This window comes from Bufo bufo, chromosome 2 (assembly GCF_905171765.1).
Source record: "Bufo bufo chromosome 2, aBufBuf1.1, whole genome shotgun sequence".
NCBI classification, from domain to species: domain Eukaryota; kingdom Metazoa; phylum Chordata; class Amphibia; order Anura; family Bufonidae; genus Bufo; species Bufo bufo.
Window position 1 is genome coordinate 213,831,934 of NC_053390.1, and position 11,556 is coordinate 213,843,489.

Consider the following 11,556-nt stretch of genomic DNA (forward strand, 5'->3'; position numbering starts at 1 on the left):
GTAGCCTTAAGGTGGCCATATACCGTAGAGAGCTGAATGTGCGTTCAGCTGTCAGCTATTCCTCCCAATCCCCCCATACACATGCATGATCGGCTGAGCATGCATGTGCTTTCAATAGGGAGAAGAGGGATAAGCTGCTGCTTGCTTCCCTAGCAGCAAATTATTCGTGTACGCCGGATCCTTCCCCCCCCCCCCCCCCCCCCCCCATGCTTTCTGCCTTCAAGAGTCTCAGGACACCCTCATACACAATATATGGTCAGTCACAGAGAAATCTGCAATTGTGGCTGACGTTCAGCTAAGGCTTCTTTCACACTCAGGCTTTGGCTTTACGTTTGTGAGATCCGTTCAGGGCTCTCACAAGCGGTCCAAAACGGATCAGTTTGCATTCTAATGCATTCTGAATGGATAAGGATCTGCTCAGAATGCATCAGTTTGCATCAGTTCTGCCTCCATTCCACTTTGGAGACTGACACCAAAATGCAACTTGCAGCGTTTTGGTGTCCGTCTGATGAAACTGAGCCTTCACTGACACAATCTGGCACAATAGAAAACGGATCCGTCCTCCATTGACTTTCAGAGGTGTTCAAGACGGATCCGTCTTGGCTATGTTAAAGATAATACAAACGGATCCATTCTGAACGGATGCAGGCGGATGTATTATCTGAACGGATCCGTCCATGACAGATCCGCACAAAACGTGAGTGTGAAAGTAGCCTAATGTGTATGGCAACCTATACTTAGAAATAAAAACTCTGGGAACCTTTGTCTTGTTACTGGACTTCTCCTGTAATAATTACATTACTCTGCACAAAGTGGATCTCTGTTATCTCTTGGTGACTCCTAAAGGTGGGTGTTACAAAATACATGTATTGATCCAAACAGTGAGATGGGGGCTCTGGCTGTCCAACCTGGAAAATACAATAAAAAAAATCTGTTTGTAAGGCTTGTGTTTTTTAATCTGCCAGTATTCCTTACTCTTATACAGATTACGTCAGCTGCAGAAGGAGAAAACTTTTCATAATGTCCGACACAAAAACACAAAACTTGTATTAAGATTCCTGGTATATTGGCATTACATGATGAATAGAATTCCATTAAAATAAAGACCTCTCCCTGACTGAGTTGAGGCAGCTCCGATAAGTATGTGTTGTTCTAGTTAGGTGGCTCTGAGGTGTACTGTCACGTACCTCTGTGTCACTATGGCAGATCGGCCTGAAAATGCAGGAATTGAGAAAAATTGTGCTACTGAATTATTTGTCTTCTCGCCCCGACCGGAAGTGTGTGTTTGTCAGGGCTAGCAAAACCAAATTTCCCAATTCCCATATGAATATGCTGGCACAAGTCACTAAGTTTGGTGCTGTATGGTGGCACTTGAAATCTCTAGGTATAATCAGTTCTTCAATCTACCCCTATAAACCTAGTCGGGTCTTGAACTATCCTCTGTACACCACCGCATTGGATTTGCAGAACTGAATGAACATGTGATTGAAGTGTAGACTTTCCACTTTAGCCCCTATTTTGGGCCTTTTAGGACAAAACATTTTTTCTTATTTTTTTCTCGCCATTATCTCATTCTAAGGGTACATGCACACAACCGTATGTATTTTGCGTTCCGCCAAAAAACTGGTGACTTCCATGTTACACCCTGGTCAGTGCAGATGACCAAAATTGCATGAGAAGGTAAACATTGAGGAGAGCAAGGTGGGCAAAAAAGGAGAGGGACATTCAGAAGGGATATCTTTCCCTAAGGAAACCCTATTTACCCCTAAGCCTCCAGGCTATGGGGTAAATAGGGTTTCCTTAGGGAAAGATGTCCCTTCTGAATGGCTTAGGGGTAAATAGGGTTTCCCTAGGGAAAGACATCCCTTCTGAATGGCTTAGGGGTAAATAGGGTTTCCTTAGGGAAAGATGTCCCTTCTGAATGGCTTAGGGGTAAATAGGGTTTCCTTAGGGAAAGATATCCCTAAAGATTGAGGATTTAAGGGTCTTTTTGGTTTGATTTAGTTTGTATGATAAATAACGGGACTCATGAACAACATTGAATATATCATTCAATAATTTGGATTAATGACTTCTGTGTTACATCTGTTTTTTTGGCGGATCCATTGTAACAATGCCTGTCCTTGTCTGGAAAATGGACAATTATAGGACATGTTTTATTTTTTCGTGGAAAGGACTTGTGGACCTACGGATAAGGAATGCACACAGTTATTTCCATATTATTATTTTTTTTTTTGGGGGGGGGGGGGGGCACCCATTGAAGTGAATGATTCCGCATACAGGCTGCAAAAAAAGGAACAGACACGAAAGAAAAAAAAAATAAGTTTGTCTGCATGAGTTCTACGTTATAACTTTTATTTTCTGGTGACATAGCTGTATGAAGGCATGGGTTTTTTGAGTTGTATTTTTCGGTGGCACCAAATAACAACTTATTAAAGGGTTATTCCCAGCTAGGACATTAATGGCATATTACTAGGATATGCCATCAATATGAGATAGGGGCTGGTCCCAACTTTGGGATCCGCTCCTGTCCCCAGAATGGTGGGGCCCCCGGACTAAAGGAGAGAGCATCGCGCTCTTCATTCACTGCTTTGGGGCCCTCTGAAAATAGCCACCTTTTTCTCACTTCTCATCCACTATATGGAACGATTACATGGATTCGCAAGAAACACTGATGTGTGCATGGCCCAACAGAAACAAAAAGGGTCAGTGTGCTGATCCCCAAAATATGCAGATAGCACGTGGATGAAAAAAATTAGTTTTGTGCATGAGGACTTTTTCTGTGGGTCAGTATGACTGCGATGATGCCAAATGTATAGTTTTTTATTTCACTACTTTTACACAATAAATACTTTAAAAAAATAGTTGGTTTTCTCTGTCATCCTCCACCACGGAACTTATGCTGAGATGACCCTCTTCTAACTAGTTAGGGACAGTAAGAATACATTTGGCCCTCCTCTGGCTCATCCTCAGTGTCTTCCTGTCCCTTGCAGGTGAAGGATTGGTCCCTCCAGCACCACAAGCTGTGGGCCTGTTCCTGGGGAGGCAGACAGGTTCGGTATTTGTGTATACCTACCACATTTGAGGATTACAGGTAAGCGTGTGGTGCGTCTTCCCAGAGGTTATCTGTGGTGGTGACGTCACCGTATGTACTGAATTAGACTGATGGCATTATGTCAGAACAGTTCAGTAGATACAGGTCTGGCAGGGACCCACAGCATTATAAATCATTTATAATGCATGCAATTCTGTCAAAGGAGCAGAGGTCAGAGCAGGAACTCGGGCTGCCACATGCAGTGTGTTTCTCTCTCATCTGTAATTAGCCTAAGGGTCCATTCACACATCCATGTGTTTTGCGGTTCCGCAAAACACGGACAGCGGCAATGTGCGTTCTGCATTTTGCGGACCGCACTTTGCCGGCACTAAGAGAATATGCCTATTCTTGTCCGCTATTGCGGACAAGAATAGGACATGTTCTATTTTTTTCAGGATCGGAATTGCACATCCGGAAGTGCGGGTCCGCAATTCCGGATCAGGGCCGCACATCGTGCGGCCCCATAGAAATGAATGGAATTGCGGATGTGTGAATTTGAGCCTTAGGATGTCCGGTTTGAGGAGAACACTGAGGAGTCAGAGGAGGGTCAGATTTATTCTTACTGTCCCTACCTGGTTGGAGGAGGGTAATCTTAGCGTAAGTGCTGTCATAGAGTACTCATGAAAATGAAATTACCAGTAAGTGTAATCTATTTTTTTGTGTCATATTTCTTGTGATCCCTTTATGTGAGGCAGAATAGCAACTCTAGAATACACTTTTTGTGGGTCAATAACCGTGATACCAAATGTATACTACTCCCAAAAGATTAGGGATATTTGGCTTGTGGGTGAAATTTCAGGATGAACCTAAAATGAACCTTTAGGCCCCTTTCACACGGACGAGTATTCCGCGCGGATGCGATGCGTGAGGTGAACGCATTGCACCCGCACTGAATACCGACCCATTCATAGGAAACAAAGAGAGGATTTGCACCAACAAGAAATGCTACTGACTAAACAGGGGAGTCATACATGCAGGTATTAAAAGCTGAGACTTCCGCCAATATGTTCCAGTAAGGAAGATATCAGAGCCCATCACTGCACCACGTCACGGTCACTCAGCATGGCAGAGGGTCCTAGCCGCTGCTCTAACTATGGTGTGAACACAGTCTGGGGGTGTTGTAATTCAGCACACAGCCAAGCCTCCACACAAAGGCCCAGCATGAATACTGTGGCAGTGCAATGTGAATGAGGCCAGGCCGTGAGCCACACCTATACCAGACCATGTGATGGAGGTTACCAGGTGCAACAGAGTGTCCAAACACACCCAAATCTAACAAGACAAAAACACAGAAATGAAGTGGCAATTCTGGAGGAGCTGCTCAGCCCCTGACACTGTGGCGTGTCTATTTAATGGAGGAGCAGCCCCACCGCATGTGGACCGTAATAATCGACTAACCCCAGCAAAATATGCATACAATGGAGGACGTCGACGCGGGGCTATGGGGCTGTTCACATGAGCGGTGATTTTTCACGCATCACTTGTGCGTTGCGTGAAAATCGCAGCATGTTCTATATTCTGTGTTTTTCACGCAACGCAGGCCTCATAGAAGTGAATGGGGTTGCGTGAAAATCGCAAGCATCCGCAAGCAAGTGCGGATGAGGTGCGATTTTCACGCATGGTTGCTAGGTGACAGTCTATAAACTGTATTATTTTCCCTTATAACATGGTTATAAGGGAAAATAATAGTATTCTGAATACAGAATGCTTAGTAGGTGATCAATTGAGGGTTAAAAAAAATAATAATATTAACTCACCTTCTCCTCTTGTTCGCTTAGTTCCCTGTCTCTTCTTTACTTCTTAAAAGATGAACTATTGGCTAGGACCTGTGGTGACGTCAGATCACATGTGCGGTGATGGACCATGTGATTGGAGCATGTGATCTGACGTCACCAAAGGTCCTTTAGCCCACAGCTCATCATTAAAGAAGTAAAGAAGAGACCGGGAACTACGCGAACAAGAGGAGAAGGTGAAGATTTTTCTTATTTTTTTTTAACCCTCAATTGATCACCTACTAAGCATTCTGTATTCAGAATGCTATTATTTTCCCTTATAACCATGTTATAAGGGAAAATAAAAACATCTACACAACACCTAACCCAAGCCCGAACTTCTGTGAAGAAGTTCGGGTACCAAACATGTGCGATTTTTCTCACACGAGTGCAAAATGCATTACAATGTTTTGCACTCGCGCAGAAAAATCGCGGGTGTTCCTGCAACTCACCCGCACATTTTCCCGCAACGCCCGTGTGAAAGGGGCCTTACAGGTGAACTTAATGTGACCTTTTCAATGCACATGTCCAACTGTCCAATGTTTCAGTACTTTTTGCACAACTTGCTGTTCTCTAACAAGGAGCTTAATGGCAAAATTCACAACAGGTGTTTGATCCATGAATTGCCAAATAAATTTCCTGGTTCAATTAGAATTGGTATTTAAACAGTCCTCATCATGCTGTTCACATTTTGACATCATGAGACCAAGATGACACCTAACAATTGCTCAACAGTACCTTCCAAGGCTTCAAGCAGGATGTTCTCAGATGGAAGGGGCAACTGAGCTTAGAGTGTCACAGAATGTCATCAGCAGGTTGCAACAGAGAGACTGGAAGAGTCACAGAAAGGCATAGAAGTGGATATCCTTTGACCACATACCACACTGATGACCACTTCATTGTGAACAATGCCGTGCAGAAACGGATGAGGAATGCTACTAGGGCTGAAACGATTACTCAAATTAATCGATTAACTCGACACAATAAAATTCTCGATGCAAATTTTTTTTCATCGATGATTCGTTTGTGCCATGTGACCATGGAGCGTGAGTGAAGAGCTTGCTATTAATCACGCTTCATGGTGACCCGCCTGCCCGCACCGCACCCTGACGTACACACATCATCAGGACATAGTGCACATGAGCGCGCACTATGACCTGATGCTGTGTGACATCAGGTCCCAGTGCAGCGCATGAAGAAGAGGATGTTAGATCTCTGAAGTGTCGGCAGCACCCCTACAGGAAAGGTAAGTATTTTAGTTCACTCGCGCTGTGGCTGGGTACTGATGGCTAGGAGGGGGAGAACTGATGGTAGTGGGGCAGCTGGTGGCACTGGGAGAAGTTCATCGCACTGGGGGCGAGCTGATGGCACTGGGAGGGGGAGCAACTGATGACATGGGGAAGCTTGTGCCACTGGGGGTTGTTGGTGGAACTGAAGGGGGGGGGGGGGGGGAGCTGGTGGCACTGCTGGAGGAAGTAATTGCATTGGAGGGGAAACTAGGTGGGAGCAACTGATGGCACTGTTTTTTTTTTTTTTTTTTATAGAAAACATTATTTTAATTAGTTTCTTCTTATTAGAGTACTTGATTAATCGGTACAATACTTGATTACTAAAATAATTGATAGCTGCAGCCCTAAATGCCACACAACTCCAGGCACATTTAAGGGAGGTGAGAGGCACCCAAGTGTCACGTCAGACCATTGAAAACCATTTACATCAGCGTGGTCTGCGTGCTAGACGACCTGCAAGGGTAACTGGCCACAGGCGTCATCGTCTTGCATGAGCCAGGTAGCATCTACGCTGGACGAGGGACCAGTGGGCCTCAATGCTGTTAACTGATGAAAGTCTATTCACGTTCAGCAGAAATGATGGCCGCCAACGATGTTGGAGACGTCAAGGAGAGCGCTATGCATCCGCCACTGTGGTCACCAGACGTGCCTTTGTTGTTGTTTGTGTTACAGTGAGGGCAGCAGGGCCGGACTGGGGATAAAAACCAGCCCTGGAAAAAGTTGCATACCAGCCCCACAGCATTGCGTCATTATTTACTTGTTTATAATAGGAGAAAGCATTCATTTTAAAACATGTGTGGCCACCTATTTAATGATTGTTGCATGCAACATTTTACTTGACCAGCTATTTTAGATATTCTACGGCAGTCCTGTTACAATCCCCCCTCCCCCCAATGAGCCTTTCGACCAAATAATAAAAATATTTATAAAATCTCACCCATATGCTGCAAAAAAAATAAAAAATCTGCAATGTAAAATCGATACTAAAGATTAACTATAAACAAACATATTTCACATGAAAACTTAAAATTATTTGGCTTGGCCCTTGGGGATCTCGGACACCACTTCCACACTTTGGCCGGGGGCTCGGTGGAGCTGATGTTGTGTTTTATCCTAATGAGAAAGATTTCATAATAAGGATTTGGAGAAGGGGCAGATGGATAGCAGAGCAGGGAGAGGCTGGTGCTGCTACTAGGGGGTCATACCATGGGGGAGTAATAAAGCCCACCATAATGCCCCCCCAGTAGAAATAATTCTCCTTATAATGTGCAAAACATACCTTCTTGTAATGCCCCCAGTTGAGCTAATGTTCCCATAATGTGCCAATATAAAATACCCCTTCTCAGTGCCCCCATAGTGCTCCCCCCTTCCCCATAGTACCCACCATAATGTGTCCCAGTATAAAATGCCCCTATACAGAGCCCCCCATATAAAATACCCCTTCTTTTTAGCCTCAGTAGATGCCCCTATAGTGCCACCCAATAATCTGCCAGTAATAAGTGCCCCAATAGATGCCCCAATCATGTGCCAGTAAGATGTGCCCCCATAGATGCCCCCCAATCATGTGCCAGTAAGATGTGCCCCATAGATGCCCCCCAATCATGTGCCAGTAATAAGAGCCCCCCCACCATCATGTGCCAGCAGCCAGAGCCCCCCCCCCCCATATCATGTGCCAGTAGCCCCCCCTTATGGGCCAGTAGCCCTCTTATGTGCCAGTAGCCGCCCCTTATCATGTGCCAATAGCCCCCCATGTGCCAGCAGCCCCCCTTATGTGCCAGTAGCCCCCATATCATGTGCCAATGGCCCCCTTATGTGCCAGTAGCCCCCTTATCATGTGCCAATAGCCCCCCATGTGCCAGTAGCCCCCCTTTTGTGCCAGTAGCCGTCCTTATGTGCCAGTAGCCCCCCTATTATGTTCCAGTAGCCCCCTTATGTGCCAGTAGCCGCCCCTTATCATGTGCCAATAGCCCCCCCATGTGCCAGCAGCCCCCCTTATGTGCCAGTAGCCCCCCTTATCATCTGCCAGTAGCCCCCCTTATGTGCCAGTAGCCCCCCCTTATCATTTTCCAGTAGCCCCCCCCCCCATAATGATCCAGTATTGCACCTATATAAAAAAAACACTTATGCTTACCTCCAGCGATGCGAGGCAGGCCTCTTCCGGCCTGTGTCCCTCGATATACGACTCAGGCGGCGCGATGATGTCATCGCGCCGCCTGCACCGGCCTCTGATAGGCTGCTGGCCTAGTGCTGGCAGCCTATCAGAGGAACAGGAGGGGACACACCTCTCCCTCCCCTGCCGTAGCATAGACATCTGTATCGCCGTACTGAGGACGGCGATACAGATGACTATGGAGATGAGCGCTTCCACAATGGAAGCGCTCATCTCCTGCTGTGTCCTGCCGCCGGCCGCCCCCACTCGTCACCAGAGCTGCGGCCTTGCGGCACTCAGGCCTGCCAGCCTAACTGGAAATTTACCGGTATCCCGGCAGGCCAGTCCGGCCCTGGTGGGCAGGTGTGTCTAGTCAATACAGAACTGCCCTACACTTTGTGAGTGGTACAGTGACAAGCCAATACTACTTGAATAACATCATTAATCCAGTCATTGTGCCTCTGCATGAAGAAGACAGGCCACAAGGTTGTACCATTAGGGAACAGCTGCTGGAGACAAGGGTACCTCAAATTGAGTGGCCTGTACTTTCTCCAGGCCTAAATCCCATTAAAAACCTTATGGGATCAGCTGAGTCGCCATCTAGAGGCTCGTAACTCAGTACCTCAGAGGGCCGCCCCTTAATGAGGAGTGCGATGCCATGCTTCAGCAGACAATAACTCAACTTGTGAACAGCATGAGACGTTGTTGTCAAGCTGTAATTGATGCCACATGACAAGTTACTGAGACATTTTTGTAGGGGCATACCCACCACTGGTGTTTGCTTTTGTTTCAATAAATTGTTTGAGATGAGGAAATCACCATTGCATGCTTCTACTTAAAATGCTCTACTTTCATGATATAATATCACTGTAGCGTGAAGTTTTTTCGTTTTCAATAAATTTCACCAGAAAGCCAAAGGCCAGAGTAGTGTATGTTTCCATTTTTTTGGGGGGTTGGGTTATGACTAGTTTATTCTGTTGGTAAATGAGATTATGCAGATACCAAACTTGAGCAAAAATGTGCAACTTTTTAGGGATTTGTGCTGCGCTTACTTTGTAAAATTGGGCTGTTCAGGGCGAAGACAGCTTGGCACATTTGCAGGAGGTGAGAGGACGGGAGTGGTGGAGGTACACATATTTGCAGACGTAGGCACAATTATTAAACGTTACTTGAACACCTTTGGGTATGGGGCACCTTTTTTATTGCATTGTACTCATTTTGAGCAAAAACATTTTTCAATTGGGCTTTATTAAAAATGTTGAGCTCTTTTCTCTGTACAGCCTTGAGATTTTCTAGTAGCATACTCTGTTTTTACAGTGTTCTGTCAGGTTGCTCAGCTGACGGCTCATCTCTGACCTTATAAACGCTCATTATAGCTCAGTTCTTGTCTTAAATAAGTTTTTTTTTTTGTAATTTAGAGATGAAGTTTATAAAACTGAAAGTATAATGCTGGCATAAGTTAACCCTTTATGACAAAGCTGCTGAATTTTTAATTATTTTTTAAATAAAGACCAATTGAAAAAAATTATTTTAAGGCCAAAATGAGTAAAACACAATCACAAAAAAAAAAATTGCCATTGAAAGTGTTACATAGATTTTAACAGTACAGATCACATGGGGTGCCCCATTACCCATGTAGATGACCTCCCAACTTTTGAAAATCGCAAAGAGGGACAAATGTGGGGCGCATATCATGGCAGTTTTTTTCATATTAGGCCACGCCTCTAACTCCGCCCAAAACATAATTACTGACTCTGTCACAACTGCAATAGCTGGGGATTGGTTAGGTCCCTTTATTTTTTTACATGTGGAGCCCCTGGGACAATATTTTCTTGCACTTCAATTGCCATTAAAATATTAGCACTACGGATTAACGATTAACGAGCGTATCGACTTCCCATAAAACTTTGTTTCAATACTGTACGGAGCAAGCCTTCCGTACAGTATTAGAATGTATTGGCTCTGAGTACCTTGGAACCAAACCCGAGTTTGGTAAAAGGTTTTTTACAGTATAAATCAATTTCCGAAGTTATAAGGCGAAGTCTCGTGAGACTTCGCAAAGTAATAACTTTGGCTCATCGGAGCCAATACATTCTAATACTGTATGGAGCGCTCGCACCGTACAGAAACTAAGTTTTATGCGAAGTCGATACGCTCATCCCTAATTAGCACATAAATCATTGGATTATAGATATTTTAAGGTAGAAATTGCACAAAATAATGAAGTTATGGTCTAATATACAGGTAGAAACCATACAGATACTTTAGTAAGGAGCAATTTAGTAAATTTATTAATGCACATTAAGGCTACATGCACACAAACGTTAGCGCTCCGTGCCCGTGCTGCGGACCACAAATTGAGGTCCGCAATGCACGGGCACAGACCGTGGGGCAGCCGCATGCGGATCGCGGACCCATTCACTTGAATAGGGTCGGCGATCTGCATCCGACGGTCCGCACCGCAAAAAAGTAGTGCATACGCTACTTTTTTGCGGTGCGGAGGCATGGGCAGAAACACCACGGAAGTAGGGATCGACCGATTATCGGTTTGGCTGATATTATCGGCCGATATTGAGGATTTTGAACGTTATCGGTATCGGCATCTATTTTGCCGATATACCGATAACATATTGGGAACACAGAACGCGCTGCTCTCAGCGCTCTCTGTGTTCCCTCCGCAGCACAGGGGAGAAGGAAGCAGTGTCTCCTCCCCCCTGTGATGCTGCTGCCGCCAATGACAGGAGAGAAGATAGAGGAGGGGAGGGGCTGTGGCCACCGCTCCACCAATGAAGATAAGCCTTTCATTAATTCATATACAGGAGGCGGGAGCTGGCTGCAGAATCACATAGCCGGCTCCCGACCTCTATGAGCGATAGCTGCGGTCCGCGGTAGTTAACTCCTCAGGTGCCGCGGATCACAGCTACCGCTCATAGAGGTCGGGAGCCGGCTATGTGATTCTGCAGCCAGCTCCCGTCTCCTGTATATGAATAAATGAGAGATTTATCTTCATTGGTGGCGCAGTGCGTCCCCCCCAAGCCCCCCAGTATTAATCATTGGTGGCGCAGTGCGCCCCCCATCCCAATCCCGGCCAATAGTAAAAACATTGGTGGCGCAGTGCGCCCCCCACCCAGTATTAATCATTGGTGGCAGTGTCCACAGGGTCCCCTCTCTCCTCCTCCTCCGATCGGAGCCCCAGCAGTGTAATCCTGGGGCTCCGATCGGTTACCATGGCAGCCAGGACGCTATTGAAGC